Raw genomic sequence first — 26,864 nt, forward strand, 5'->3', positions numbered from 1 at the left:
AATCCATTTTCAGTTTATTTTTGTGTATGGTGTTAGGGAATGTTCTAATTTCATACTTTTACATGTACCTGTCCAATTTCCCAGCACCACTTATTGAAGAGGCTGTCTTTTCTCCATTGTATATTCTTGCCTCCTTTATCAAAGATAAGGTAACCATATGTGTGTGGGTTTATTTCTGAGCTTTCTATCCTGTTCCATTGATCTATATTTCTGTTTTTGTGCCAGTACCACACTGTCTTGATTAGTGTAACTTTGTAGTATAGTCTGAAGACAGGGAGCCTGATTCCTCCAGCTCTGTTTTTCTTTCTCAAGATTGCTTTGGCTATTCGGGATCTTTTGTGTTTCCATACAAATTGTGAAATTTTTTGTTCTAGTTCTGTGAAAAGTGCCATTGGTCATTTAACAGGGATTGCATTGAATCTGTAGATTGTTTTGGGTAGTATAGTCATTTTCACAATGTTGATTCTTCCAATCCAAGAACATGGTATATCGTTCCATCCATTTGTATCATCTTTAATTTCTTTTATCAGTGTCTTATAATTTTCTGCATACAGGTCTTTTGTCTCCTTAGATAGGTTTATTCCTAGGTATTTTATTCTTTCTGTTGCAATGGTAGATGCGAGTGTTTTCTTAATTTCACTTTCAGATTTTTCATCATTAGTGTATAGGAATGCCAGAGATTTCTGTGCATTAATTTTGTATCCTGCTACTTTACCAGATTCATTGATTAGCTCTAGTAGTTTTCTGGTAGCATCTTTAGGATCCTCTATGTATAGTATCATGTCATCTGCAAACAGTGACAGCTTTACTTCTTCTTTTCCGATTTGGATTCCTTTTATTTCTTTTTCTTCTCTGATTGCTTTGGCTAAAACTACCAAAACTATGTTGAATAATAGTGGTGAGAGTGGACAACCTTGTCCTGTTCCTCATCTTAGTGGAAATGCTTTCAGTTTTTCACCATTGAGGACGATGTTGGCTGTGGGTTTTTCATATATGGCCTTTATTATGTTGAGGAAAGTTCCCTCTATGCCTATTTTCTAGAGGGTTTTAATCATAAATGTGTGTTGAATTTTGTCAAAAGCTTTCTCTGCATCTAATGAGATCATGATTTTTCTCCTTCAATCTGTTAATATGGTGTATCACATTGATTGATTTGCATATATTGAAGAATCTTTGCATTCCTGGGATAAACCCCACTTGGTCATGGTGTATGATCCTTTTAATGTGCTATTGGATTCTGTTTGCTAGTATTTTGTTGAGGATTTTTGCATCTATGTTCATCAGTGATATTGGCCTGTAGTTTTCTTTCTTTGTGACATCTTTGTCTGGTTTTGGTATCAAGGTGATGGTGGCCTCATAGAATGAGTTTGGGAGTGTTTCTCCCTCTGCTATATTTTGGAAGAGTTTGAGAAGGATAGGTGTTAGCTCTTCTCTAAATGTTTGATAGAATTCTCCTGTGAAGTCATCTGGTCCTGGGCTATTGTTTGTTGGAAGATTTTTAATCACAGTTTCAATTTCAATGCTTGTGACTGGTCTGTTTATATTTTCTATTTCTTCCTGGTTCAGTCTTGGAAGGTTGTGCATGTCTAAGAATTTTTCCATTACTTCCAGGTTGTCCATTTTATTGGCATAGAGCTTTTGTAGTAATCTGTCATGATCCTTTGTATTTCTGCAGTGTCAGTTGTTACTTCTCCTTTTTCATTTCTACATCTATTGATTTGAGTCTTCTCCATTTTTTTCTTGATGAGTCTGGCTAATGGTTTATCAATTTTGTTTATCTTCTCAAAGAACCAGCTTTTAGTTTTACTGATCTTTGCTACCATTTCCTTAACTTCCTTTTCATTTATTTCTGATCTGATCTTCATGATTTTATTCCTTCTGCTAACTTTGGGGTTTTTTTGTTCTTCTAATTTGTTTCTCTAATTGCTTTAGGTGTAAGTTTAGGTTGTTTATTTGAGATGTTTCTTGTTTCTAAAGGTACGAATTTATTGCTATAAACTTCCCTCTTAGAACTGCTTTTGCTACATCTCATAGGTTTTGGGTGGTCGTGTTTTCATTGTCATTTGTTTCTAGGTATTTTTTGATTTCCTCTTTGATTTCTTCAGTGATCTCTTGGTTATTAAGTAGTGTATTGTTTAGCCTCTTTGTGTTTGTATTTTTTACAGATTTTTTCCTGTAATTGATATCTAGTCTCATAGTGTTGTGGTCGGAAAAGATACTTCATACGATTTCAATTTTCTTAAATTTACCAAGGCTTGATTTGTGACCCAGGATATGATCTATCCTGGAGAATGTTCCATGAGCACTTGAGAAGAATATGTATTCTGTTGTTTTTGGATGGAACGTCCTATAAATATCAGTTAAGTCCACCTTGTTTAATGTATCATTTAAAGCTTGTGTTTCCTTATTTATTTTCATTTTGGATGATCTGTCCATTGGTGAAAGTGGGGTGTTAGAGTCCCCTACTATGATTGTGTTACTGTCAATTTCCCCTTTTATGGCTGTTACTATTTGCCTTATGTATTGAGTTGCTCCGATGTTGGGGAGCAACAATTGTTTTTACAATATTTACAATTGTTATATCTTCTTCTTGAATCAATCCCTTGATCATTATTTAGTGTCCTTCTTTGTCTCTTGTAATAGTCTTTATTTTAAAGTCTATTTTTTCTGATATGAGAATTGCTACTCCAGCTTTCTTTTGATTTCCATTTGCATGGAATATCTTTTTCCATCCCCTCACTTTCAGTCTGTTTGTGTCCCTAGGTCTGAAGTGGATCTCTTGTAGACAGCATATATATGGGTCTTGTTTTTGTATCCATTCAGCCAGTCTATGTCTTTTGGTTGGAGCATTTAATCCATTTACATTTAAGGTAATTATCGATATGTATGCTCCTATTACCATTTTCTTAATTGTTTTGGGTTTGTTATTGTAGGTGTTTTCCTTCTCTTGTGTTTCCTGCCTAGAGAAGTTCCTTTAACATTTATTGTAAAGCTGGTTTGGTGGTGCTGAATTCTTTTAGCTTTTGCTTGTCTGTAAAGGTTTTAATTTCTCCATCAAATCTGAATGAGATCCTTGCTGGGTAGAGTAATCTTGGTTGTAGGTTTTTCTCCTTCATCACTTTAAATATGTCCTGCCTCTCCCTTCTGGCTTGCAGAGTTTCTGCTGAAGGATCAGCTGTTAACCTTATGGGGATTCCCTTGTATGTTATTTGTTGTTTTTCCCTTGCTGCTTTTAATATATTCTGTTTGTATTTAATTTTTGATAGTTTGATTAATATGTGTCTTGGCATGTTTCTCCTTGGATTTATCCTGTATGGGACTCTGTGCTTCCTGGACTTGATTAACTATTTCCTTGCCCATATTAGGGAAGTTTTCAACTATAATCTCTTCAAATATTTTCTCAGTCCCTTTCTTTTTCTCTTCTTCTTCTGGGACCCCTAAAATTTGAATGTTGGTGCGTTTAGTGTTGTCCCAGAGGTCTCTGAGACTGTCCTCAATTCTTTTCATTCTTTTTTCTTTATTCTGCTCTGCAGTAGTTATTTCCACTATTTTATCTTCCAGGTCACTTATCCGTTCTTCTGCCTCAGTTATTCTGCTATTGATCCCTTCTAGAGAATTTTTAATTTCATTTATTGTGTTGTTCATCACTGTTTGTTTGCTCTTTAGTTCTTCTAGGTCCTTGTTAAACGTTTCTTGTATTTTCTCTATTCTATTTACAAGATTTTGGATCATCTTTACTATCATTATTCTGAATTCTTTTTCAGGTAGACTGCCTATTTCCTCTTCATTTGTTAGGTCTGGTGGGTTTTTGCCTTGCTCCTTCATCTCCTGTGTGTTTCTCTGTCTTTGCATTTTGCTTAACTTACTGTGTTTGGGGTCTCCTTTTTGCAGGCTGCAGGTTCGTAGTTCCCATTGTTTTTGGTGTCTGTCCACAGTGGCTAAGATTGGTTCAGTGGGTTGTGTAGGCTTCCTGGTAGAGGGGAGTAGTGCCTGTGTTCTGGTGGATGAGGCTGGATCTTGTCTTTCTGGTGGGCAGGTCCACGTCTGGTGGTGTGTTTTGGGGTGTTTGTGGCCTTATTATGATTTTAGGCAGCCTCTCTGCTAATGGATGGGTTTGTGTTCCTGTTTTGGTAGTTGTTTCGCATAGAGTGTCCAGCACCGTAGCTTGCTGGTCGTTGAGTGGAGCTGGGTCTTGGCGTTTAGATGGAGATCTCTGAGAGATTTTCACCGTTTGATATTACATGGAGCTGGGAGGTCTTTGTGGACTAGTGTCCAGAACTTGGCTCTCCCACCTCAGAGGCACAGCCCTGATGCCTGGCTGGAGCACCAAGAGCCTATCCTCCACATGGCACAGAATAAAAGGGAGAAAAATTAGAAAGAAAGAAAGAAAGAAGATAAAATAAAATAAAATAAAGTAAAATGAAATAAAGTTACTAAAATAAAAAATAATTATTAAGAAAAATTTTTAAATAGTAAAAAAACCCTCCAAAACGGACAGACAGAACCCTAGGACAAATGGTAAACGTAAAGCTATACAGACAAAATCACACACAGAAGCATACAAGTACACACTCACAAAAAGAGGAAAAGGGAAAAATATATATATATCTTTGCTCCCAAAGTCCCCCTCCTCAATTTGGAATGATTCGTTGTCTATTCAGGTATTCGACAGATGCAGGGTGCATCAAGTTGACTGTGGAGATTTAATCCGCTGCTCCTGAGGCTGCTGGGAGAGATTTCCCTTTCTCTTCTTTGTTCGCACAGCTCCTGGGGCTCAGCTTTGGATTTGGCCCCGCCTCTGCGTGTAGGTTGCCGGAGGGCGTCTGTTCTTCGCTCAGACAGGACGGGGTTAAAGGAGCCGCTGATTCAGGGTCTGTGGCTCACTCAGGCCAGGGGGAGGGAGGGGCACGGAGCGCGGGGCGGGCCTGCGGCGGCAGAGGCCGGCGTGACGTTGGCGCGCCGTGCGTTCTCCCGGGAAAGTTGTCCCTGGATCCCGGGACCCTGGCAGTGGCGGGCTGCACAGGCTCCCCGGAAGTGGGGTGTGGACAGTGACCTGTGCTCGCACACAGGCTTCTTGGTGGCGGCAGCAGCAGCCTTAGCGTCTCCTGCCCGTCTTTGGGGTCCGCGCTGTTAGCCGTCGCTCGCGCCCCTCTCTGGAGCTCCTTTAAGCAGCGCTCTTAATCCCCTCTCCTCGCGCACCAGAAAACAAAGAAGCAAGAAAATGTCTCTTGCCTCCTCGGCAGCTCCAGACTTTTACCCGGAATCCCTCCCGGCTAGCCGTGGTGCACTAACCCCCTGCAGGCTGTGTTCACGCCGCCAACCCCAGTCCTCTCCCTGCGCTCCGACTGAACCCCGAGCCTCAGCTCGCAGCCCCGCCCGCGCCGGCGGGGGAGCAGACAAGCCTCTCGGACTGGTGAGTGCCGGTCGGCCCTGATCCTCTGTGAGGGAATCTCTCCGCTTTTCCCTCCGCACCCCTGTTGCTGCGCTCTCCTCCGCGGCTCCGAAGCTTCTCCCCTCCGCCACCCGCAGTCTCCGCCCGCGAAGGGGCTCCTAGTGTGTGGAAACATTTCCTCCTTCACAGCTCCCTCCCACTGGTGCAGGTCCCGTCCCTATTCTTTTGTCTCTGTTTTTTCTTTTTTCTTTTCCCTACCCAGGTACGTGGGGAGTTTCTTGCCCTTTGGGAGGTCTGAGGTCTTCTGCCAGCGTTCAGTAGGTGTTCTGTAGGAGTTGTTCCACGTGTAGATGTATTTCTGGTGTATCTGTGGGGAGGAAGGTGATCTCCACATCTTACTCCGCTGCCATCTTGAAGCTACTCCTCGCGATGTATTTAAAGCAGATTCAATCATTACCCTCAGATCATTTTCAAAATTTCTGCTGTGATTCATGTCCTATATCTAAAAAGACCTTATATCTGGAGTCTTAAACATAATTTTTCTTGGGTCAACTTTTAATTTTATATATATTTAAGTTACCTAAGTTCCTATGAGTTGTAAGAAGAAATACCAAATAATGTTATTCGGTCATCCAAATAACAAATCATCCCTTTGATTTATTTTCATGTATTTATTAGAAAGTTTGGGTGGTTGGAGAGGTCCAGGCAGTGACACCAGTTTGGTTTTGTTCTCTGTTCCCTTAGCACCCAGAGCTCGGACATCAGATGTGTGTGGTTCGGCTAATCGGCGAGCACATTATTGAATCTACTCTACGTAAACTTCTGAACTCCTTATCATCATGACTGCTACGATTTTCTGTGTGCTTACTGTGTACCAAACCTTACTAGATGTTTCCATCAACCTTAAAACAACCTGATGAATTGAGGTTACAAAAACTGAGGTTCAGAAAGGCTGAGCAATATGACTCATGTCTCACAACCAGTTAGTATGTAGCATCTGCAAGATTCAAACCCAGTTCTGTCTAACCCAAAGTTTGTAATCTGAGATGCTGCCCCACACGGCCTCCTCCGTGTGAAGGAATGGTCTCCTTGTTGCCAAATGTCAAGTGTTATCGGAATGCTTTGGAATGCTCAGTGCTGTGATCTCACTTGACTGTTATAGGCTGGGTATTAGTTTAACTAAGCTGTGGTAGGAAAGAAACTTCCAGTTGTAGTGGCTCAACACATAAAGGTGTATGTTTTACCCACACGGAGTCTACTATGGGTTTGGTAGCTCTGCATGTCAGCTCTGTTCAAGGATCTGGGCTGTTTCCACCTCTTGCTGTAATGCCAGTCAGAGCATGGGCTTCTAGCCTTTGTGCCAGAGAAGACGAGAAAGTTTGTTCACTGTTTCTTCAATGCTGCCTGAGACCGACCTATGGCCCCACCAAACTGTGAAGGCTCTGAGCAAAGTGGGGAGCGCATGTATATCCCATAAGGAGTGGGTGTCGCTGCCACAACCCACAAGGGCAGTCCTGCTGGAGAAGGCGGATGAGATCATCCATGACCCCCACCACCTGGGGCAGTGAGGTGCCTCTTGGGCTGGAAACCAATCACAGCTCAGGGAGAGGAGTAACTTAGGGGGAGCGGGCAAATAAAATGAGACATCTCGTGTCAAAGATGAGACTCCTGAATGTTGGCTTGCGAGGGGCCTCCTGCATGTGGGGACAGGTCAGCAGAGAAGATGTGCAGCACCTGGGCTACGGGCCTGTGGAATTATTGCAGCCCTTCTGTCCAGAGACTAGGGAGGTCAGGAAGCAGTGTGTAAAAGGAGACAGGCTCCGTGAGTCCTGGGAGCACACTTTTTTATACTTCAAGTATGTTCTGTGTATTTCTACTTGAATCTCCCTTAACAACTAGCCACTTAGTATTAATTCATTTTAGTACTATTTAGTCATTTGTAAAGTCCTCGTGCATCTCAGCTGTCCAGATGGGAGACTGGGAAAAGTTTGTGTCCAAAACATAAGAAAGGATGTCAAATTATATCCAGAGTCCTATCCCATCTCCGTTCCCTATTTTCTTTCTTTCCATAGAAATTATCACCTTTTTGTTTACTGTATACTTTACTCATTTATTTTATTATCCATCTACACTAATAGAATGCAAATTCCACGAGGGCAGTGACTTTCATCTGTTTAGTTCACTGCAGTTTCCACAGCATACAGAATAGTGTCTGGCACACGGTAAGTGCTAAATAAATATTTGCTGAATAAAGGAGCCATGGTGATTGGTTGGAATAAGAGAACTTTCATGGAAATGGGAAATGAGGGGAAAATTTAGGGGCAGGTTTAACCTACCAGGAGTTCGTTATGGAGCAAGAACTTGGAGGGTTCACATATCAAGATTTTTTTCTTAAAAGACATTTCTTTCACACCCTACTGAAACGGACCAGGACCCTATGGTCCTTGCCCACCATGTCCTCAGACTGCCTTATGTCTGTGGAAAAATTTTAGCCAAACAATAAGTTTAATCAGAGAAGTGAGAAATTACAGAAACAAGGGAAAACAGCTCCCGTGAGTTGTCTTATAGATGTTGAAAGCCCCACCAGGTGGGTGAAGTTAACTGCGTGATGTCCAGACTGTAGCCATGACATAGCTTCCACAGTTCTGAGAACTGGACTCAAAGAAATGGGAAAAAAGTAACCCTGGAACTGAAGATTAACTGTACTTAAAACAATCAAGATGATGCCGATCAGACCTCCGATGACCAACGTCAAGATGACTGTCAGAGCTGACTGTGCTGTTTCTGCGTGTAGCCCCCTCCCCACATCTATAAAAGCTCTTGCCCACTGATTGTCAGCGCGGGGAGTCGGCCTTTGGACAGGCCTCTGCCCCCTCCCCTGCCAGGCTGCCGGCCTCTGAAATAAAGCAAACTTTCCTTCCCACCAACCTGGCCTCTTTATTGGCTTTAGAGCGGCGAGCAGCCCTACCCCACTTCCGGTTACAGTCTCTGGCTCCGAACCTGGGGCTGCTGCACTCTCGCGACATCTGCTCCCGGGGTTTTCCCGAGCTGAGCCGCCATGATGACGCGCCGGGATGGCTGTGAGGAGCCGCCGCTCGAGGCTCGCTGGCCCCGGCAGTGGGGTTTGGGGGGACGCTCCTAGCAGCTGCCGAAACCATGTGTTTGGGGGATCCTCCCTGTTTCTCCCCTGCTCGGCACTGGCTGTCAACGTACGCTTTTCCTTGGTGGAACGGAAACATGCATCTGGACTTGCTGACGAGCTCCAAGACCAAGTAAGTCCACTGGTGTTTCCCGGGCAAACTTGTCTTTTGAGCACGAAGCGCTCTTGGCCATTTTGCCAGTTGGTTCTGACGTGTGTCTGACGTTGAGGACCATTTGTGAACATGAAGCGCTGTTGGGCATTTTGCCAGTTGGTCTGACGTGTGTCTGACGTCGAGGACCATTTGTGAGCACGAAGCGCTGTTGGGCATTTTGCCAGTTGGTTCTGATGTGTGTCTGACGTCGAGGACCATTTGTGAGCATGAAGCACTGTTGGGCATTTTGCCAGTTGGTTCTGATGTCGAGGACCATTTGTGAACATGAAGCGCTGTTGGGCATTTTGCCAGTTGGTTCTGACGTCGAGGACCATTTGTGAACATGAAGCGCTGTTGGGCATTTTGCCAGTTGGTTCTGACATGTGTCTGACGTCGAGGACCATTTGTGAGCACGAAGCGCTCTTGGCCATTTTGCCAGTTGGTTCTGATGTGTGTCTGACGTCGAGGACCATTTGTGAGCATGAAGCACTGTTGGGCATTTTGCCAGTTGGTTCTGACGTCGAGGACCATTTGTGAACATGAAGCGCTGTTGGGCATTTTGCCAGTTGGTTCTGACATGTGTCTGACGTCGAGGACCATTTGTGAGCACGAAGCGCTGTTGGGCATTTTGCCAGTTGGTTCTGACGTGTGTCTGACGTCGAGGACCATTTGTGAGCACGAAGCGCTGTTGGGCATTTTGCCAATTGGTTCTGAGGTGTGTGTGACGTCGAGGACCATTTATGTTGGGGACGTGTTTGTTTGGGACACCGTATCGGTCGTCTTGGAGGATTGTGACAGTTCTGTCTTGTGGTGTGTGAATGTATGTTCCATTTGTGTGATTGGTATCTTTGTTGTCTTTTGTAAAATGAGAAATTCAGGTTCAATTTATTAGAAAAATTTTAGCTATGAGATTATGACTAAAGAAAAAGAAAGATAAATTTTTTAACAATGTATGGTAACAGTATTCTTTAGACTCTGAAGAAAATTGGTTAAGATGAAACTCTTTTGAAATTCCAAAACTGGTTCTTTTCACGTATGCAGTTAGAGAAAGCTGGCTTGATTAAAAAAAAAAAAATTTCAGAATTCTGAATCCATGAGAACAAAAGTTCCTAGTAAAAAACTTGAAGTTAACTCATATCATGTCCTTGAAATACAAAAACAGCCCACTTTGCCTGAGACTTCAGCCTTGGGTTAATTAGTAGAACTTCAAGCCAGGAAAAAAAAAAGGAGGAAAGATATTTTAAACTGAAGTTTGTAAACTTAACTTACTCCAACTGTTATTAATAGACTAATGAGCTCTGTATTAAAATATTTGATTCATGAATAAGTTTTAAGATAAAGCTATGGGGTCTCTGTCTGGAGGCACATATGTCTATGTGTGATATTGCCATAAATAATAAAATAGAGATAAATTGGATAAAAGCTTTTGGATAAACACTTTCAGACTAATTATGTTTCAGGGATGTTTACTTAAAAATAGTTTTTACAGATGCTGGTATAACAGACAGTTCAATTACTTGTTTCTTGGTTTTGTTAAGATTTTAAGGGTTAAAAATTGTAATATGTAATTAAATCTACTAAAATGATAGGGGAAGCATTTCAGTGTGTGAAGCAAGTAAGATATGTGCTGTCAGCAAGAGAAGGTATAAAGAATGGAGATTTTTTTTGAAGAAAAAAAGAAGTATTTTGTCCTAGAGCTGTTTTGCTTATATATGGGGAAAATAAGTGAAAAATTAATATGGGTCCAGAAAGTTATAAAAGGTTTGTGAAAAAGGAACTTTGAGAAAAGAATTTTGTATATTGTCAAGTTTGATTTAGATTGAATTTAATTAGATAAATGAATTTTGTTATATATAGTAAGCTAGCATAAGACTGGAATTTGGTTTTCTCTCTCTGTTGAGAGAACAAAGTTTTTCTGGAATATTGAACTGCTTTTGATAACAGATTGTAAGTTTCTTTCTCTAGCTAACTTCGAGTATTCCAAAGGGCCCCTAGGCATCTCAGAAATTAATTAAAGTTGAGAATTCCCTGGTGGTCCAGGGTTGGGACTTATTGCTGTCACTGCCAAGGGCACATGTTCGGTCCCTGGTCAGGGAGCTAGGATCCTGCAAGCATGCCGCATGGCCAAAAAAGAAACAAAAGAATATTAAAGTAACTAGGATTATTTGGTACGATATTATATGGAAAACATTTGGTAACTTTCAGATCATACTGCTGAACTGGGTAAGAAATTTAAAGAATTCTAATGGAAAGTTATTGTTTTGCTTCAAACCATATTTTTGACCCCAGTGTTCAGGACTGAAAAAAATTGTCTTATGAAGTTATCACAGAGCATAATTACTTATGATGTGTATCACTGCTGGCTTTAAGTTTACTGCTAAAAGCACATGTACAATGCTTGTGTGACAATTGGGTGTAAGTGCTAAAATGTATAGCCTATAAAATGTTTCCCCTTCAGCAAACCTCTGTACTTGTTTGTTATGCCTGATTAGTTTCCCCCCAACATGGACAACTAGGCCAATATATAAACAAAAAGCAGGCCTAGCAACAAGGGGACATGAATGGACCCAGAGCAGGCCACTGAGCTACTCTGGCAATGCTGGAAAAAATATTGATTATCAGTGCTTTCTATGGAAAGATTTGCAATTAAAAGGGGAAAATGATGGAAGAAATTTTCACATATTGAGGTATGGGGAAGTCATTCTGGCTTATACATGATTTAATTTGAACTTTAGGCTAACCAAAACAGTCTGTTTGTGGCCTATTAGACATACATTGTATGTCTGCTTTAACCATTAAGAAAAAAAAAAACATTCAGAGAATAATACAGAGATGCATTTTGATTATTATCCTCATTATAATATGTCTACTAATTTTCAAATGTTTGTCCAGGTGGTATGACAAAGCAATCAAAGAGAGAGGTAATGTTTTCATAATATGAAATATCGATGCTAAACTTAGAACTTATCCTCACCTTATAGGATTTATTAAGTGATAAATCATCTGTGGTCTCATAGAAGCCTATCTCCCAGCAATTGTGGGAAGACAAACTTTCTAGATACCTGGTTGAAAATGGCATATATGTTTAGCCTGTGGGATGCCAACAGCAGTGATAAATTTTTGCAACACAGCTGGGCTACCACAGGATTAGTTAGCAAAGCAGACCTCTTCCTGAGTGGTATTGCTTGAGGATGACTGAAGGTTCTCCAAAAACCTAGCTTTGACCCTTCTGTTCAAAAAGATAAAGTATAAATGTTTTCCCTTCTCCTAAAATTTCATTTTATATAAAAACATGATACTTTTAAAGTAATAAAATAGGAGTATGGCTAGAAAAACAAGTACAATAGCAAAATGCAAAAGCTGACGAAATACAGGAACATAGCCAATGAATGAGATAGACTATGGGGCTTTTTAGCTAAAATGGTGAATAGTGCTTTGTCTGCATTACATAAGTGCAATGAAGAAAATTAAGCAAAGACGGAGATAGGGAATGCTGGGAGGAGATTTATAAATAGTAAAAGAGAAAATAGAGAAAAACAGTAATTTGAAAAAAGCCCCTTATGTCACTAACTTTCCCTCTTCTGATAACTGTGAAAATGAGATTAATATAGCAAAAAAATCAATTAAACATGGTAATGACTACAACCTACTTCACTAAACTTCAAAACCTAAAACCAAACTAACAGAAAACTCTAGAGCAGCCAGGAGCAACAAGGAGGTACAGCACAGCCTGGCTTCTCACCTGATTCTGCTCCTCACCCCCACCCAGGAGGGAGGACACCCATGGGTGGCTCAAAGGAATCCCAAGGATGCTCACTAACAACACCAAACCTTGAGTTATTCAAACTGAGAGGATGTTCCCATCTTTTTCTTTTTTTGAGTGAGGAGAAGTGGAAACTATTGAAAACTATTTTGTTTCCCAAAATAAAGGGGAAATTGGTGGGATGGGGAGAGGAGGTTTCCATGAAGCTCTTTGAATTGGGGAGACATCTGAAGCCTAAGGGCACCCCCATCCTGGGAAGGAGCTACATCCCCCCATTAGGTGATGGGATATCTGGTGTGGCAAAGCCAACTCATTCACCAGTTTCTTCCTTTAGTGATAGAATCCCCAAATTTCACCTGCCCATCTGACTTCCCAGGAGAAAGACTGCATTTCCCAGCCCCCCTTGCTACTCTGTGGCCATGTGACTATGTTCTTGCCAATCATATGGGAGAGAAAGTGATGCTTCAAACCTCAGGTTCCTGTCTTTTAAAAAAGTAATTATGCCCTTTCCTTGCTCTTTTTCCCTTCAACTGACTGCATGTGGATGTGCCAATAAGAGCCGAGTGCCACTGTAATGCATAGAAAGCTTGACAACAAAATAGAAGAATTCAGGATCCCTGATGTGTCTGTGCCACCAAACCAGATGGCTTACATTCAATTAGTTACATAAGAGAAATACAAATTTTATGTTATTTAAATCACTGTTTTGGCCTTTGTAGTTAAACTAGTATCACATCTAGTACCTGATTAGATGTCTAACTTAGGATGTTTAACAAAATCTTAAAACTGAGCCCAGATATGCTAACAAAGACTGCACACCAACCAAGATGATCTTGCCTCTTTCCTTTCTCATTTTCTCACACTATAGGTCAGATATAGTGGGAAGAAAGTCAAGAATTAGCCATTCTATATCAGAGCAAAGAGAAGGTCCAGGCTGAGTGATCTAAGCATAAACAAGATAAAAAGAAGCATCTTGGCACCAGGCAAACAAATAACAGAAAACACAAAAACAGCACAGAAAAAAAAAAAAGTAACACAATCTGGAAAAAAACATAAATCAAGAAACAAAAGAGATGTACTCACAATTACTTGATGTTATATATAGAATGTGAATAAACAAAAACATATAATTAGAAAATAAAATAACAGGATATGACAGAAATAGGGCTTTCAAACTTAAGCCAAATTGCTGAACAAACTAGTATCATTACAGGTTTAATAAATTACTTAATAAAGAGGAAAATACTTTTGAAAATAGAATTACTGGCAGAATTCATCCAGATCCGTAGTGGCCAAGGTAGGAATGAAACACAGCTCCTTCTAGAGAAACCTGACCCCAGAAATTCTCTCCCATTTGTTTTAATCTCTTGGTGCATGAATCCCTGTCTCAAGGACCGTGCTTCCCTGTTTCTGTGCAGCTCCTGGAGAAGTTGTTAGTGAGACTCAGAATGGAGTAGAGAACAAAATCTCAGAGGGAGCTAAGAGAAAATTCAGAGATCTTGTAATATTAAATCATGGAGATGTGATCATCTGAGTTCCTGGCATCCTAGAGGTTCACATTTCATTAGCTCTTAGAGAAATGATATCAGAATATGATGCTGTCCCAGTGGGATTGAAATTTGTCATTTCCTATTGAGGAAAAATGTTTTTTTAATTTATTAGGTGCCGAAGTGTCTGCATGTTATTCTAACTTCTAAAGATAAAGTACATTCACAGGCTCACTACTCTGGGGAAGGCTCTGGAGTGTGCAGTCACCTTGCACACTGGAGAGTGGGGTCTCCAGATGATGCCTCAGGCATTTTCACTCCTGGTACAAAGATCCTCAGAAAATCAGCTGGTGGCCATCTCACCCCAAACATGAAGGAAAGAGGAACGAAGGTTGTAGAGGGAACAGGGTAACTGAAATTGGTCGGCTGATTGAGGAAGACAAACAGGAGAGAAAAGTCCTTCACCGAAAGTCTTCCATGGAATCTTGGGTATTTAAGATACTTCCAAAAAAGTATTCTTCAGGACTAATGTTTCCTGGAAATGCTATATACAACTACATCCCTCTATAAGAATCACGGCTGCTTTGATATGCTAATGCACACTTTAATCTTTAATTCAGAAGGCCCCACACTTATTTACCCATGAAAAATATTTTGTGTACAATACTTTGACAATATCCTCATTCTGAGAAGTGGTTAGAGAGTAATAAACTAAGAAATAGATTTGGTTGCATGAACACAAGACAGGAACATTAGGCTAAGTTATGGTTGGAAGCGTTGCCCCAAGATGTGAAGTGTTCCTTAAGATCCTTTGTCCTAGTTGAGTAAATAAAGGACCAAGAAAACCTAAGAGAATTATTGATGAGGGAGACACAAACATATAAGAGTTGTAGGGAAGAACTCTAGACCAGAATTTATAGCATGTTCTCTATTCCTTTCTCTCAACAAATTCTTTATGCTAATGAGCCTAGAATTATCTCACATCATCATCCCCCAGCTTAATCACCTTTGATTACCTCTGTTGGGCGTCCATAACCTTGGGTTAAACAATGCAGACAGCCCCTTCCTCTTCCGTGACTGTGACAGTGTATTATAATTGAGCCATTTCTGTGTCTCTGGTCACCCTTGTATTCTCCAAAGTGCATCCTCTGTACATTAATTTGCTAGTTAAATATTGATAGCAAGCCTCTGCCTTAATGTTTACTTTGTTGCTCCATTATTGCTACGCACAGGGTGATTATTTGTTTCTGTCTTCCCAGCCTGTTTAATCAGGACTGAGTCAACCTTCCCTATGTTTAACCTTGTCGTCCCATCATAGCAGGAGAGTGTTTAGGAGAGTTTTCTGATATCAGCTCGGAAATGATTCTCTATGCTTGCTCAACGTGTGTGCCACCACAGCCAGTAGGGGTCAGAAGGGCATTTCTCTTGGGGTCAGGTGGTTGGTAGTGAGAAAGGAAAGCCCTTTCCTTGAGGGCTTGAACATCTTTCTTTGAACGTTGCCTCCTAAATGTAGCCTAAGGGAAAACCAGGGCCAAGCAGGTAGCTTCTGTGTTTTTTATGGAATGTTGACCCTGGACCTCCTACAGCACAGAAACTTGCTGTGACAGCATGCACCCCATCCGCACAAGGACTGGGGAAAGTGTTCCTGCCAAAAACAGAGACCTGGGTGCCATCTCTGCTCTTGACAGGAGTCTATTAAAAGCTCTTGGGCAAGTAACTGCACTCTATTTGCCTCACCGAGTTGTATGGAAGGATTTAGTCATAAGTGAACGGGAAGCATCTTTGAAAATTTGCTGTGCTGGGAAGGAGAGATGCATTATGGCATAGAAGTGTAAATATCATCCTTGAAGGCAAGCGGATCCTTCTGCTTTAATCCGGGTGGTGTCAGTGGCAGGCTTCAACGTTTGTTTCCCAAACTGGAAGCTGTGACTGCCCCCAGCAGAAAGGCCACGGTTGCCTTTGGCATGTGCATATTTGGGGAGGGAGTAAAAACTAAATTTTAGACATATTTGTGTTGTTATCAAAGGAAAAAGGCTTAACAGATGTGCTCTGGGCTGTTTGCAAGCAGTGACTTAGGAATTTTCTTTCTGCCTCTCCACCCCCCAATAGAACTGAGGCAAGCAAGTGAATCTTCCAGAAGGTCACTATCAGATTTTCAGTGAGAGTGCCTTGCAGCTTAGAGACTTTAGGTAACATAGGTATCACATTAAGCACACAGTTTAAAGTTCCCCCAGTGGGTGCCGACTAGGCAAATGGTCCTTTGTATTGGTAGAATGAATAGAGTATTGATGTTTCCATCTATTTCCCAGGTGGTTTCTCCCATCCCGAGTCCTGGGGAATTGAAGGCTTCTGTGGCCAGACTGACATCTCCAGTCATAGAAACTGGAATCCAAATAGCCACCCTCCAAGTAGGCTACTCGTTTTGTGCTTGACCCATTCATCAGTGGTTTTTGATTATTTGACATCCCTCTAAAACTCCATCTTCTGTCACCCTGCCATGCTTTCTGCAGACAATTGGAACACTCTCTTTCCTCCTGCTTCCTCCTCTTCGATTGATTGCCTTGGAACTTCCAACTCATTTTTGGAACTGCAACTCAAATTTCCCACTTAGTATAAGCCTTCCTGGTCCCCACAAGTGAGAGAGAGCCACCATCTAGGTCCCCATAGCACTATGCACAGACCATTTCTAGCAACATCACATGAACTTTATAACTATTTGTTTACTTTCTTTATTGGTCAGCCTGCAGACAAGAAAATCAAGGTCATTCCAGGAAGTTCAACAGGAGGAATTCAATGCAATAAACTAGTGACAGAGGTGCTGAGAAGGTTGACAAGCCCAAGAGGGGACAGTGAGGCAATGCAGATTTTAATTACACTGGACAGCTGCTAGCTACCTCCTGGGGCTGAAAGAACAAAGGGAAAAGGAGCTGCTATCAGAGCCCAGAAGCCAAGGCTACTTGGCCAGATCTGGTTCATGGGAGCTGGCACCCCTGGATCACCACCCAAAGCAGTGAGAGAGGGGGATGGCTATCCTGGCATCTCCTTAACACCCATCGTCCACTCTCCTGCTGGTGCTCCTACAACCTTGAACATGACCTGAAGCTTTCAGGGAAAGGTCTAAGATTGGATCTGAGAGCAAAGAAGCAAGTGGCTAGCTCAAATACTTTTCTCCTTCAGTTGACAGTGAACTTCATTTTGGTATCCTCAGCACAAGATACTACATAGATCTGCTGAGCAAAGTACTGACTTAAAGCGAGATCTATTTTCTTTTTTTTTTTTTTTTTTTGCGGTACGCGGGCCTCTCATTGTTGTGGCCTCTCTCGTTGCGGAGCACAGGCTCAGGATGTGCCGGCTCAGCGGCCATGGCTCATGGGCCCAGCCGCTCCGTGGCATGTGGGATCCTCCCGGACTGGGGCACGAACCTGTGTCCCCTGCATTGGCAGGCGGACTCTCAACCACTGCGCCACCAGGGAAGCCCGAGATCTATTTTCTTTGTAGTCTTGACAAAAGGGCTTATGCCTTTTTAGAAAAATAATATCAATCTTCTCAGCCTACCTTAAAACATTTTCTTTCTTTTCATCAAATTGAAAAGTTCTCTTTTTTTCCCCTTTAACTATGGTATTTCCATCTTTTGCAGGCTTTTCACAGTTCCCACATTCCCAGCATTCCAAGGGGATGATAAGAAGCTGCTGGTAATCTTGTTTGAAATTTGCATTGAGTTCCCTAGGGCCCTTCTCTTGGAGGCCAGTCAGGCTAAGAAAGGAGCTTCTTTTGGATCAGACACTTTTTAAGTCTTTTCATTATCAATTCACCAGTACAGCACATAATGAGGTCTTATAGTAGCAGATAGGGAATTCATTTCTCAGGCAAGTGGCTGAACTTGTGAGCTGCCAGATCGTGGACCATTATCTATAATTACCTCATGGGTATTCCACAAAGATCGTTTTCTTTGTAGGATTTAAAAAAAAAAAAAAAAGGCAGGTCTCACTATAGGTTTGGTAGATTAAGCCCAGACCAAAGAAAGATAAACTAGTGTTGCTGTCTAAGAGGGGGTGTTTTTCTCCACCAGGACGAAATCATTTGCCCTCTGCCTTCACCAGGAAATCACCTTCAGTGAAGCAACTGACCATGACAAACGATTGTACATTTACTGGTCTCTGAAACTCTGGGTTCTTTGCTATTTGCCCACTTTTATATGCAAGTTCTCTGTCAGTGAGTTTCTATTTCAGCCATGACATTCCTCGGGACTTGCTTACAAATCAGCCAGCCAGGTGTCAGATTCCTCACACAAATGCAGGGAAAGAAAAAATCATAAGCTATTCTACGGAGAACAAGTTCTACAAAACTCAATGAGCGAAAAAAAGGTTGTTGCTTGAGGAAGACGGGTGAGAAGGTGGCAGAGACGTGCTGGAGCCCACTGGTACAGACCCCCGGAAAGCTGATTATGTATGCCTCTTCCCAACTAAGTGTTCAGTGAAGTCATACTAGTAGCTTGAAATTGACCAGAGTGGGAATATTTACATCACAGAAATGAGCAAACACTACAAATCAGTGCTTTTTCCTTTTCCTTTCTTTTACTGAAATCCTGTAAAACATTTACCAGTGCACCATGGAGAGGGAAAGAATCTCATTTTTGCCAATCCTTGCCCTTTGATAAAGCCCATCAGATAAAGACCACCAGGGACACACCTGCAACCAAACAAATTTAGGTTCATAACTTGCTACACCAAGGGGGATGGAACACCACAGGAGACGTGGGGCTGCTCATCAAGAAGGAATTGGGGCGACAGAGGATGATTTTTAAGAGGGACTGGGAAAGAGGGAGCCTCTTTGCACTGGAGGCTGCCATGCTGCAGGCAGTTTAGAAACCGGGACTCACGGGGAGGAAGGATGAAGTGAGGCTGCGGGAGTCATTGGGAACATTGTCATTAGGTAAGAAAAGCAGTGATCGCTCCAAGGAGGGAGGTCCCCATCATTTCCCAGCTGTGGTTTTGCCCTGGGAGGCACCCTGTGTAGCCTCAGCCAGATGCCATCAGAAACTTGTTTTATTTAGGTTGTGTTGGAACATCACAGTCTGATTACCAGCAGTGCTAAGAAGTAGACTCAGGGTCCTGTTTCCTTGGAAACTGCCAAGTTGAGATAACTGTGCAATGTTGTCTTCAAATGGAAGCAGCACCAAGGCTGCTTCCCTGTGTCAAAGTGACCCACAGACTCGGAGCCTCCAGGCAAGAGCGGCCGTGCATTCCCACTGAAGTGAATCAAACAGCAAAGCTTCTCGCCGTCTAGGATGTGAAAAACTGTCATCAGTGAACAAAAGTGTTTTGCCGAGGTTCACACGTTAGCAGCCTTTACCTGCTCACCGTTGCTTATTTCACCGGTCTGGCCACTAAATTCTCAGGGAACATGGTTGCATTTTTACCCAAAGGAAGTGCAGACGCAGGGGAAGCTTTTAAGACTTGAACAGTTTTGTGTCTTAAACACCTTTTGTCTCCAGAACCGAGCACGGCCTGATACAACATCAGTGCCTAATGAATGCTTATGAAATTCAGTCCTAGGGAATGCGGTTATTAGGCAGAGAAATAGGACTCTCGGCACTGCTTGAGCCACACTGTTTAGACAGTTCTACACTCTGCAGGTTTACAAGTTGTTTGTTACCATCACAATCAAGTTCCTTTTTCTGTAGAAAATGCCACTCCAACCTCTCACGGATAGGAAGGAAAATGTGGTGTCTGCAGGTGTGCCCTCTAGGTGTGGCCCTTGCTGCAAGTAAACATGAAATGTGATCTTTTTCTATAGGTCTCATCCACACAGCCACAAATCCCCAGAAGGTTTCAGCAGTGTTGCTCTTATTTTGGTCCACAAACCACCTGCAGCTGGATCACCTTGAGAACTTGCTTTAAAAAATGCAAATTTCCATCTTGGGGGCACTAAGGTTTGAGAACAGGTGATCCAGATGGTATGATTTTTTTTTTTCCTGTAAGTTCTGTTCATCTAATAAATCAACGGGAATGTATGGATTCACTTGTTCACTCAACCAACATTTCCTGAGTGCCATGGCTACAGGAAAAAGACACTCAGGGATCTTACAGTCTTCCAGTAAACCCATATGCCAAGACTATTTACCCTGATCTGAGAGAGATTTTGTTTTCCTTTATTTAGACCAAAAAGAAAAAATGACATCACGCTTCCTGACCAACAATCAGAATTGCTAATATTTACAAGCTAGGCTGTTTACAGCAGTTACTTCTCAGAGGATGGGATTGCTTGGGAGTGGGAAAAGAAATATACTTTATTGCACTGACCCAGGTTTTCTTTCCTCCTGCACCCCAGTCCACCCTCCATGACCCGACCCTCAGCTGATAGCTCAATGCAGAGTCTGGTGCCCAGTCGTTGGCCCCACCTGAGCAGTCCCCCATGGAGGGCCTGCTTCTCCCATCCCTTCCAGACTCCGAAGGTTGGATCTCACCTGCTCGAAAGCTGGCAGGGCAGGTGGTGTCCCACCTAGAGCAAACTTTGACTAATGAGAAGCAAGACAAGCAAGAGCCATCAGAGAAATATCTTGCCAACCCACTCCAAACACACACACCCATGGACTGTTCCAGGCACGGGCCTCCCTGGGAGAACACCCCTAGGTACTGGCACATAAGCTTTGCCTCAGGCTCTGTTTTGCAAAGAATCCAGGCTAAGACATTGTCCCTATAGCACTTTCTAAAAATTAACTTTCTCCCCAAATTGTCTATTAAAATATTTTAAATGTCTAGCTTTGGTTTTATGAGTAACCATGTCCATGTCTCCCTTGACATCAGGGATGGTATTTTGCTCGTATTTGTTTATCTAGCCCAAGGATCATGCCTTCAATAGAGTAGGAATTCAATAAGCATGCATTTAATTGAATAATTTGGAGGCTTGCAGTCAGAATTACCAGGTACCTGGTGCTATCTTTGAAATGGGCTTGATCCCCTTAACCATCAGCTACCTGAGCTACCCTATGTCATCATGCAACATTAGAGGTAAAAAGTGAGTGAGAAGAGAATAACAGAGCTTATCAATTATAAATTTCAAATTTCCAAAATGAACTGCTGAGGGCACTGTGATTTTCCCGGACTGTGCCAGTCACCTGTGCACCATGGGCCCCTGGGAATCACCTCCATACAAGCGCAGTCAGTTGAAGTCGTTAGGAGGCTCAACCCATACAAGCGTGTCTCGGATTTTAATATGCAAATCACCACAACCTTATCTTTCAAAGGACTTTTCTATTTCGTAAATTTTCGTAAATTGAGAATACTCTGGTTAATTTATATCAAACAGATATTTGCAAAAATCCAGTCAAATGATCTAGGCATGGTCCCCAGAGTTAACTATAATCAACTCTTTTGATTTCCCTCAAGTATTTACAGTTATATTTCTAAATAATATATTGCTATTTCTAATTCTTGATTTGTCAATTTGGACATTAACTTTAAATCCCACCATGCTATATAAGAACTAACCTCTCATGCCCCGTATCCCTGCTGCCTTCCCCCACCCTCCCAGTGCAGGTTTATCACAGTATTGAGTTATATCAGTAGTCAGTTGGGTATCATTATACAATTACCATTCACTACTGAGCCCATTAGCACACAGGTCAATACTCCTTTCCTACACAATTCTCTTCCTGTTGTTAATGATTATTCCATTCAGTTCATTTGCCCGGTTTTCTTTGTATGGATCCCAGTTTCTCTCCAGATATTCCAGTAATTCTGTCACATGTGTATATGTGCTCCTGTCATACACTTATCCATCTCTCCCCCCAACCACAGTTCTGTTAGGACATGGCCTGGGCTTCCTGGGAGATGCCTAACTGAGCACCTGTCCTCCTGGGACTGCTCCACTTTGGGGTCCTCTGTTTCTTAGATTATTTACTATCCAATAAGTTTCACTGTAGAACAAAGACTTTGCTAGTATGTAGGGCCTCAGATTTTCCATTTCCCTAGGAAGCTGTTGGAGGATGTGCTCCTGCCAAAGGAGAGAGTAAACCAAGAAACAGGAAGTCAGAGGCCAAGGACACAGGGTCTCAAAACCAGGAGAATAAAGAAAGGAAGCTGAGTCACTTGTCACTTTTCTGGACTCCTTCCCTGCTGTGACAGACTCTCATGCTGTCCTAGGAGCAGATGACACCAGGTACCCACACGTCAAATCCCCATGATGTACACTTAAATATCTTACATTCTATATGCCAGTTATCTCCATAAAGCTGAAATTTAAGAAAAGGGAACAGAGGAACTGAAAACGTTTTTTATAAAGTGTTTGATGGCAAAGACCGTTTCTTAGTCTGACAGGCCTACAGAGCAGAGCCTTAGGGAACAAATAATCTTACAAGAATTCAATTCAGCCTGCAAAAATGTTATCCTCACATTCTTGTCGAACTTGGCTGAGCCTAGAATTTTAGGCTGGAAATCATTTTCCCCGGCGCATGGAAGGCACTGATCCACGTCTCCAGGCTCTCCGTGTCACTGTGGAGACACCAGTGCTGTCCCCATCCCCCATTCCAGTCCTTTGTGTGTGACCTGTTTTCTGGAATCTTTTAGGGTCATTTTATTACCCAGGTTTCATGATGCTGTCCTCTGTGTGAGTCTTTCTTCAGCCTTCAGTGTGTTGCTCTGAGCACATCATGGGTCCTATTGATCTAGACAACATCATGCCCTTTAGTTCTGGGAAATTTTCTTGTATTAATCCTTTCGTAATCTATGCATTCCATTCACTCTATTTTCTGTTTCTGGAACTCCTGTGAAGTAGATGCAGAACTTCCTGATTCAATCTATAATTTTCTAGTTCTTCATTTCCTTTTCTCCATTTGTCCTTTTATTTTTTTTTCTGGGATAGTTCCTGTCTTCTAATTTTTCTAATAAAATGTTAGAAGAACATTAGTTAGTTTTAATTTCCACGGTCTCTTTCTTGTCCTTATATTTTCCCTTTTTCTTTTTTTTTAAATTATGGTAAAATACATGTAACAAACATTTTCCATTTTAGCCATTTTAAAATGCAATTCAGTGGCATCAAGTGCATTCACAATATTGTACAACCACCACCACTATCCATTTCTGGAACTTTTATATCATCCCACACTAAAGCTCTGTCCCCATTAAACAATAACTCCACATTCATCCCCCCACCCCGCCACCCAACAGCCCTGGGCAACCAGCATTCTACTTTCTGGTGCCTCATATAAGTGGAATCATACAATATTTATTCCTTTGTGCCTGGCTTACATCACCTAACATAATAGTTTCCATGTTGTAGCATGTATCAGAATGTCATTCCTTTGTAAGGCTGAGTAATGCTCCATTGTACATATATCCACATTTTGTTTATCCATTCGTCTGTCAGTGAGCATTTGGGTTGTTTCTGCCTTTGGCTATTGTGAGTAATGCTGCTATGAACATTGGTGTACAAATATCTTTGTACACATTGTTGTACAAACATGTTCAGGTCTCTGCTGTCAGTTGTCAGGAGTCTATATCCCAAAGTGAATGCTGGATCATATGATAATTCTGTTTAATTTGGGGAACTGCCATAATATTCTCCACAGTGGCAGCACCATTTTACCTTTCTAAATGCACAAGATGTCCAGCTTCTCCACATCCTCACCAACACTCGTTATTTTCTGATTTTTTAAAAAATAAGAGTCCTCCTAACAGGCGTGAAATAGTATCACATTGTGGGTTTTTTTTTTTAAATATTCATTTATTTTGGCTGTGCCAGGTCTTAGTTGCGGCACTCGGGATCTTTAGTTGCAGCATGTGGACTTAGTTGCGGCATGTGAACTCATAGTTATGGCATGCATGTGGGATCTAGTTCCCCGACCAGGGATCGAACCTGGGCCCCCTGCACTGAGGGAGCAGAGTCTTATCCTCTGGACCACCAGGGAAGTCCCCACATTGTGGTTTTGATTTGCAATGTTAGGTAACTTTTCATGTGCTCATTGGCCATTTGTATATCTTCTTTGGAGAAATGCCTGTTGAAGAACTTTACCCATTTTTACACTGGGTTGTTTGGTTTTTTTCTTGTTGAGTTTTAAGAGTTCTTTACATATTCTGGATATTAATCCTTATCAGGTATGTGATTTGCAAATATTTCCCCTGTTCTATGGCTTGTCTTTTCACTGATAGTGTCCTTTGATACACAAAACTTTCGATGAAGTCCAATTTATCTATATTTCTCCCTTTTGCTGCCTGTGCTTTGTGAGTGTGTGAGTCTCATTCTCTTTTTTATAGTAATGTGTTCTAGTTTCATGGATGCAAAAGCATCTCTTATCTTGCAAGTATATTGATGGCAAGTTTGTTTGTTTGATTTTTACATTTTCTTCTGTTCCCTACGTTATCTCTTGTTTTCATCAGTGTCACTATTTCTGGGCTTTGTTGTTTTTGTTTATTTTGTCTGTCATGATGGAGGTTTTCCTTAAATGCTCGCCAAGCTTTAGCAGTTTTTCAGATTTAAAGGTGAGGTACTAAAAGCTTGATGGGGCCTCACTTGGCATGAGTGACGATGGCCAGAACAAAATAGTGGGATTTACTCTAAGATGATGAAACAGCAATCCAGCCTTTTTACGGGAAGGATTCCCAAATGTCAATACATGCAGGCATTTCTCTGGGGCCCTCAAATTCCTCCATGGAGAAATTTTTTCATCTGACCTCCTGCTTTTGGGACATCTGGCTAGCAGTCCTATAGAAGCTGGGTGGGGGAAGGGGATATTTGAGGCCATCATACATTATAAATGCATTTACTTAACCTCCTTGTTTTCAGGTGTGTCCTTCTCCATTGCCCACCCTCTGTCTCTTTGTCTGATGTCTTGGAGTTCAGAGCCTCTCAGCTTCAGTTTCCCCAAAGAAGAATGAACATCTAGTTCTCAATGGGAGGGGGGCATGAGAGAAGGGAATGTGCCTGGGGAACCTTTCTTCACATAGATGTTCTACCTGCTTTCCTATTTTAGCACCTTTCTCAGTCTGCTTAGGCTGCTAAAACAGGATACCATAGACCGAGTGGCTTATAAACAACAGAAATTTCTCATGGTTCTGGAGGCTGGACATCTGAGATCAGGGTGCCTGCATGGTCAGGTTCTGGTGAGAATGCTGACTTCTTGTTGAGTCCTCACCTGGCAGAGAGCAGAGGAGAAAACAGCTCCTTTGTTACTCTTGTAAGGGCACTAATCCCATTGGGGAGGGCTCTACCCTCATGACCTTCCCAAAGGCTCCTCCTCCTAATACCATCACATCAGGGGGTTAGAGTTTCAACATATGAATTTGGGGAGAACACAAACATTCAATCTATAACAGCATCTCATCCACAAACTATGTCTCAAAGCAGTATCCTGTACCTCCCGGTTCTGAGCCTCTCTGGGTACAAATCAGCTCACCTTTCTATAGTATCTCATCTCGGGAATCTAGGTTTTAGCTCCCTCCGCTTTCCTAAGTCTTTGCTATCTCTGTGGGCTTCTCATTCCCAGGAATGTATTGCAGTCCTTCGCCCACTGTCATCTTCTACCGCCTTTGAGAATTTATCTTTTGTATCCCTTCGCTGGCATATTGGGAGAGAAAAAAGAGATATATGAGGTCAATCTACCTTGTCTCACCAGAAGTCCCTTCTGTCTTCCTGAGCATTCCTGTGTGTCCTTTTCCTTGTAATTGCTGTAGTCAGCATTTCCCAAAGGACGTTTTGAGGAACAGTGGTTACATGGGCTGTTAATAAAGATATATAAAGAAAGGACCCCACAGCCAAATAAGCATGGGAGATGTTAGGCCATAGACATCTTCCAGCCATGCCAGTATCTTTCAAACAAGTGGCGTAGCACTCCTCAGGAAATGGCTTCAGCATTTCCACATAAGAAAACCATTCTCACTGCATACGGCGCATGCACGCACACACGCACACACACACACACACACACACACACACGCATCTACATTAAATGTAACACAGCTTGCATGTCTATCTTACTCCCCAGATTTGGCTCTAAATTATTTTAGAGCTAAAGTATTCAAGGAGAATATGCTTCAGCCTCTGAAGAGGAATTACAATAATGTTTTGAGTAATGACACAGTCAGTTTAAGTCTAGAGCCACCCATGATAAGTATTTAGAAAGGGACAGCACGCAACTGAATGCAGACGCCCTGCTTTTGAATATTGCTTGTGTTTTGATTTTATGACCACTTCTTATATACTCAAATGAGGTACATCCTGTACTGTGGCTTCCAACTTCCTAGAAAAACAATTAATCTTCCTCAATGACCAATGAAGTCTTCCCTGACAGGCATTGAAACCAACAAGGGCTTGGGCTCTTGTCTTTATTTTTCCTGCTAAGCCCTTCCTATGAAGTTGTCCCACATTTGATGTGTTCTTTGTTAAATACCACTCATTCTCTGCCAATTTAGCAAAATATGCTTTAGCTCCACAGCTACAGCTGAAAGGGTGGGTAAAAGATCTGGGATTTTTTTTTAAGAGTGGGTGGGAAGACTTTCCAGAGGCACTCAGCAATTTTCTCCATTCCAGATTTTGACATTTCTTTCATGGTTTGTCTCATTTCTGAGGAAGGACGCTTCTTGGATGCCAAAATGCCACTTGTTACAAATGCAGTCAACATCCCTGAAACACTCAAGGGGGAAACTTCATGATCCGCTGAGGTGTCTGGCTGACACGCAGTGTGGCTCAGCTGCCAGGACCCTAAATGAATTCTGATTACAATTAAATGCAAATTAGTTGCAGCAGTACATACAGAATTTCTTCAGCTGCCTCTGTATTTCAAGGCACAAATGCCATTCCAGACTGTTACAATTAATTGCCTCCAGATAAGTGTACGGCAAGGATAGCCCTATCATGTCATCTGTCAGCATTGATTTACACATCTGACATAGGGAGCGTGTAGTTTACCAGTTAGGCGGTTAAATTAGGTTAAC

General features: G+C 42.0%; 1 long non-coding RNA gene across 1 annotated transcript; it reads left to right on the forward strand.

Annotated features, from left to right (window-relative positions):
* The first annotated feature begins 2,609 nt into the window (after positions 1 to 2,609).
* LOC137204700 (uncharacterized) lies at positions 2,610 to 10,097 on the forward strand. The gene is made up of 2 exons (XR_010933795.1): positions 2,610 to 5,413; positions 6,137 to 10,097. It is a non-coding gene; the product is annotated as an uncharacterized lncRNA (long non-coding RNA).
* The last annotated feature ends 16,767 nt before the right edge of the window (positions 10,098 to 26,864 follow it).

Source organism: Pseudorca crassidens, chromosome 1 (assembly GCF_039906515.1).
Source record: "Pseudorca crassidens isolate mPseCra1 chromosome 1, mPseCra1.hap1, whole genome shotgun sequence".
In the NCBI taxonomy this organism is placed as follows: Eukaryota; Metazoa; Chordata; class Mammalia; order Artiodactyla; family Delphinidae; genus Pseudorca; species Pseudorca crassidens.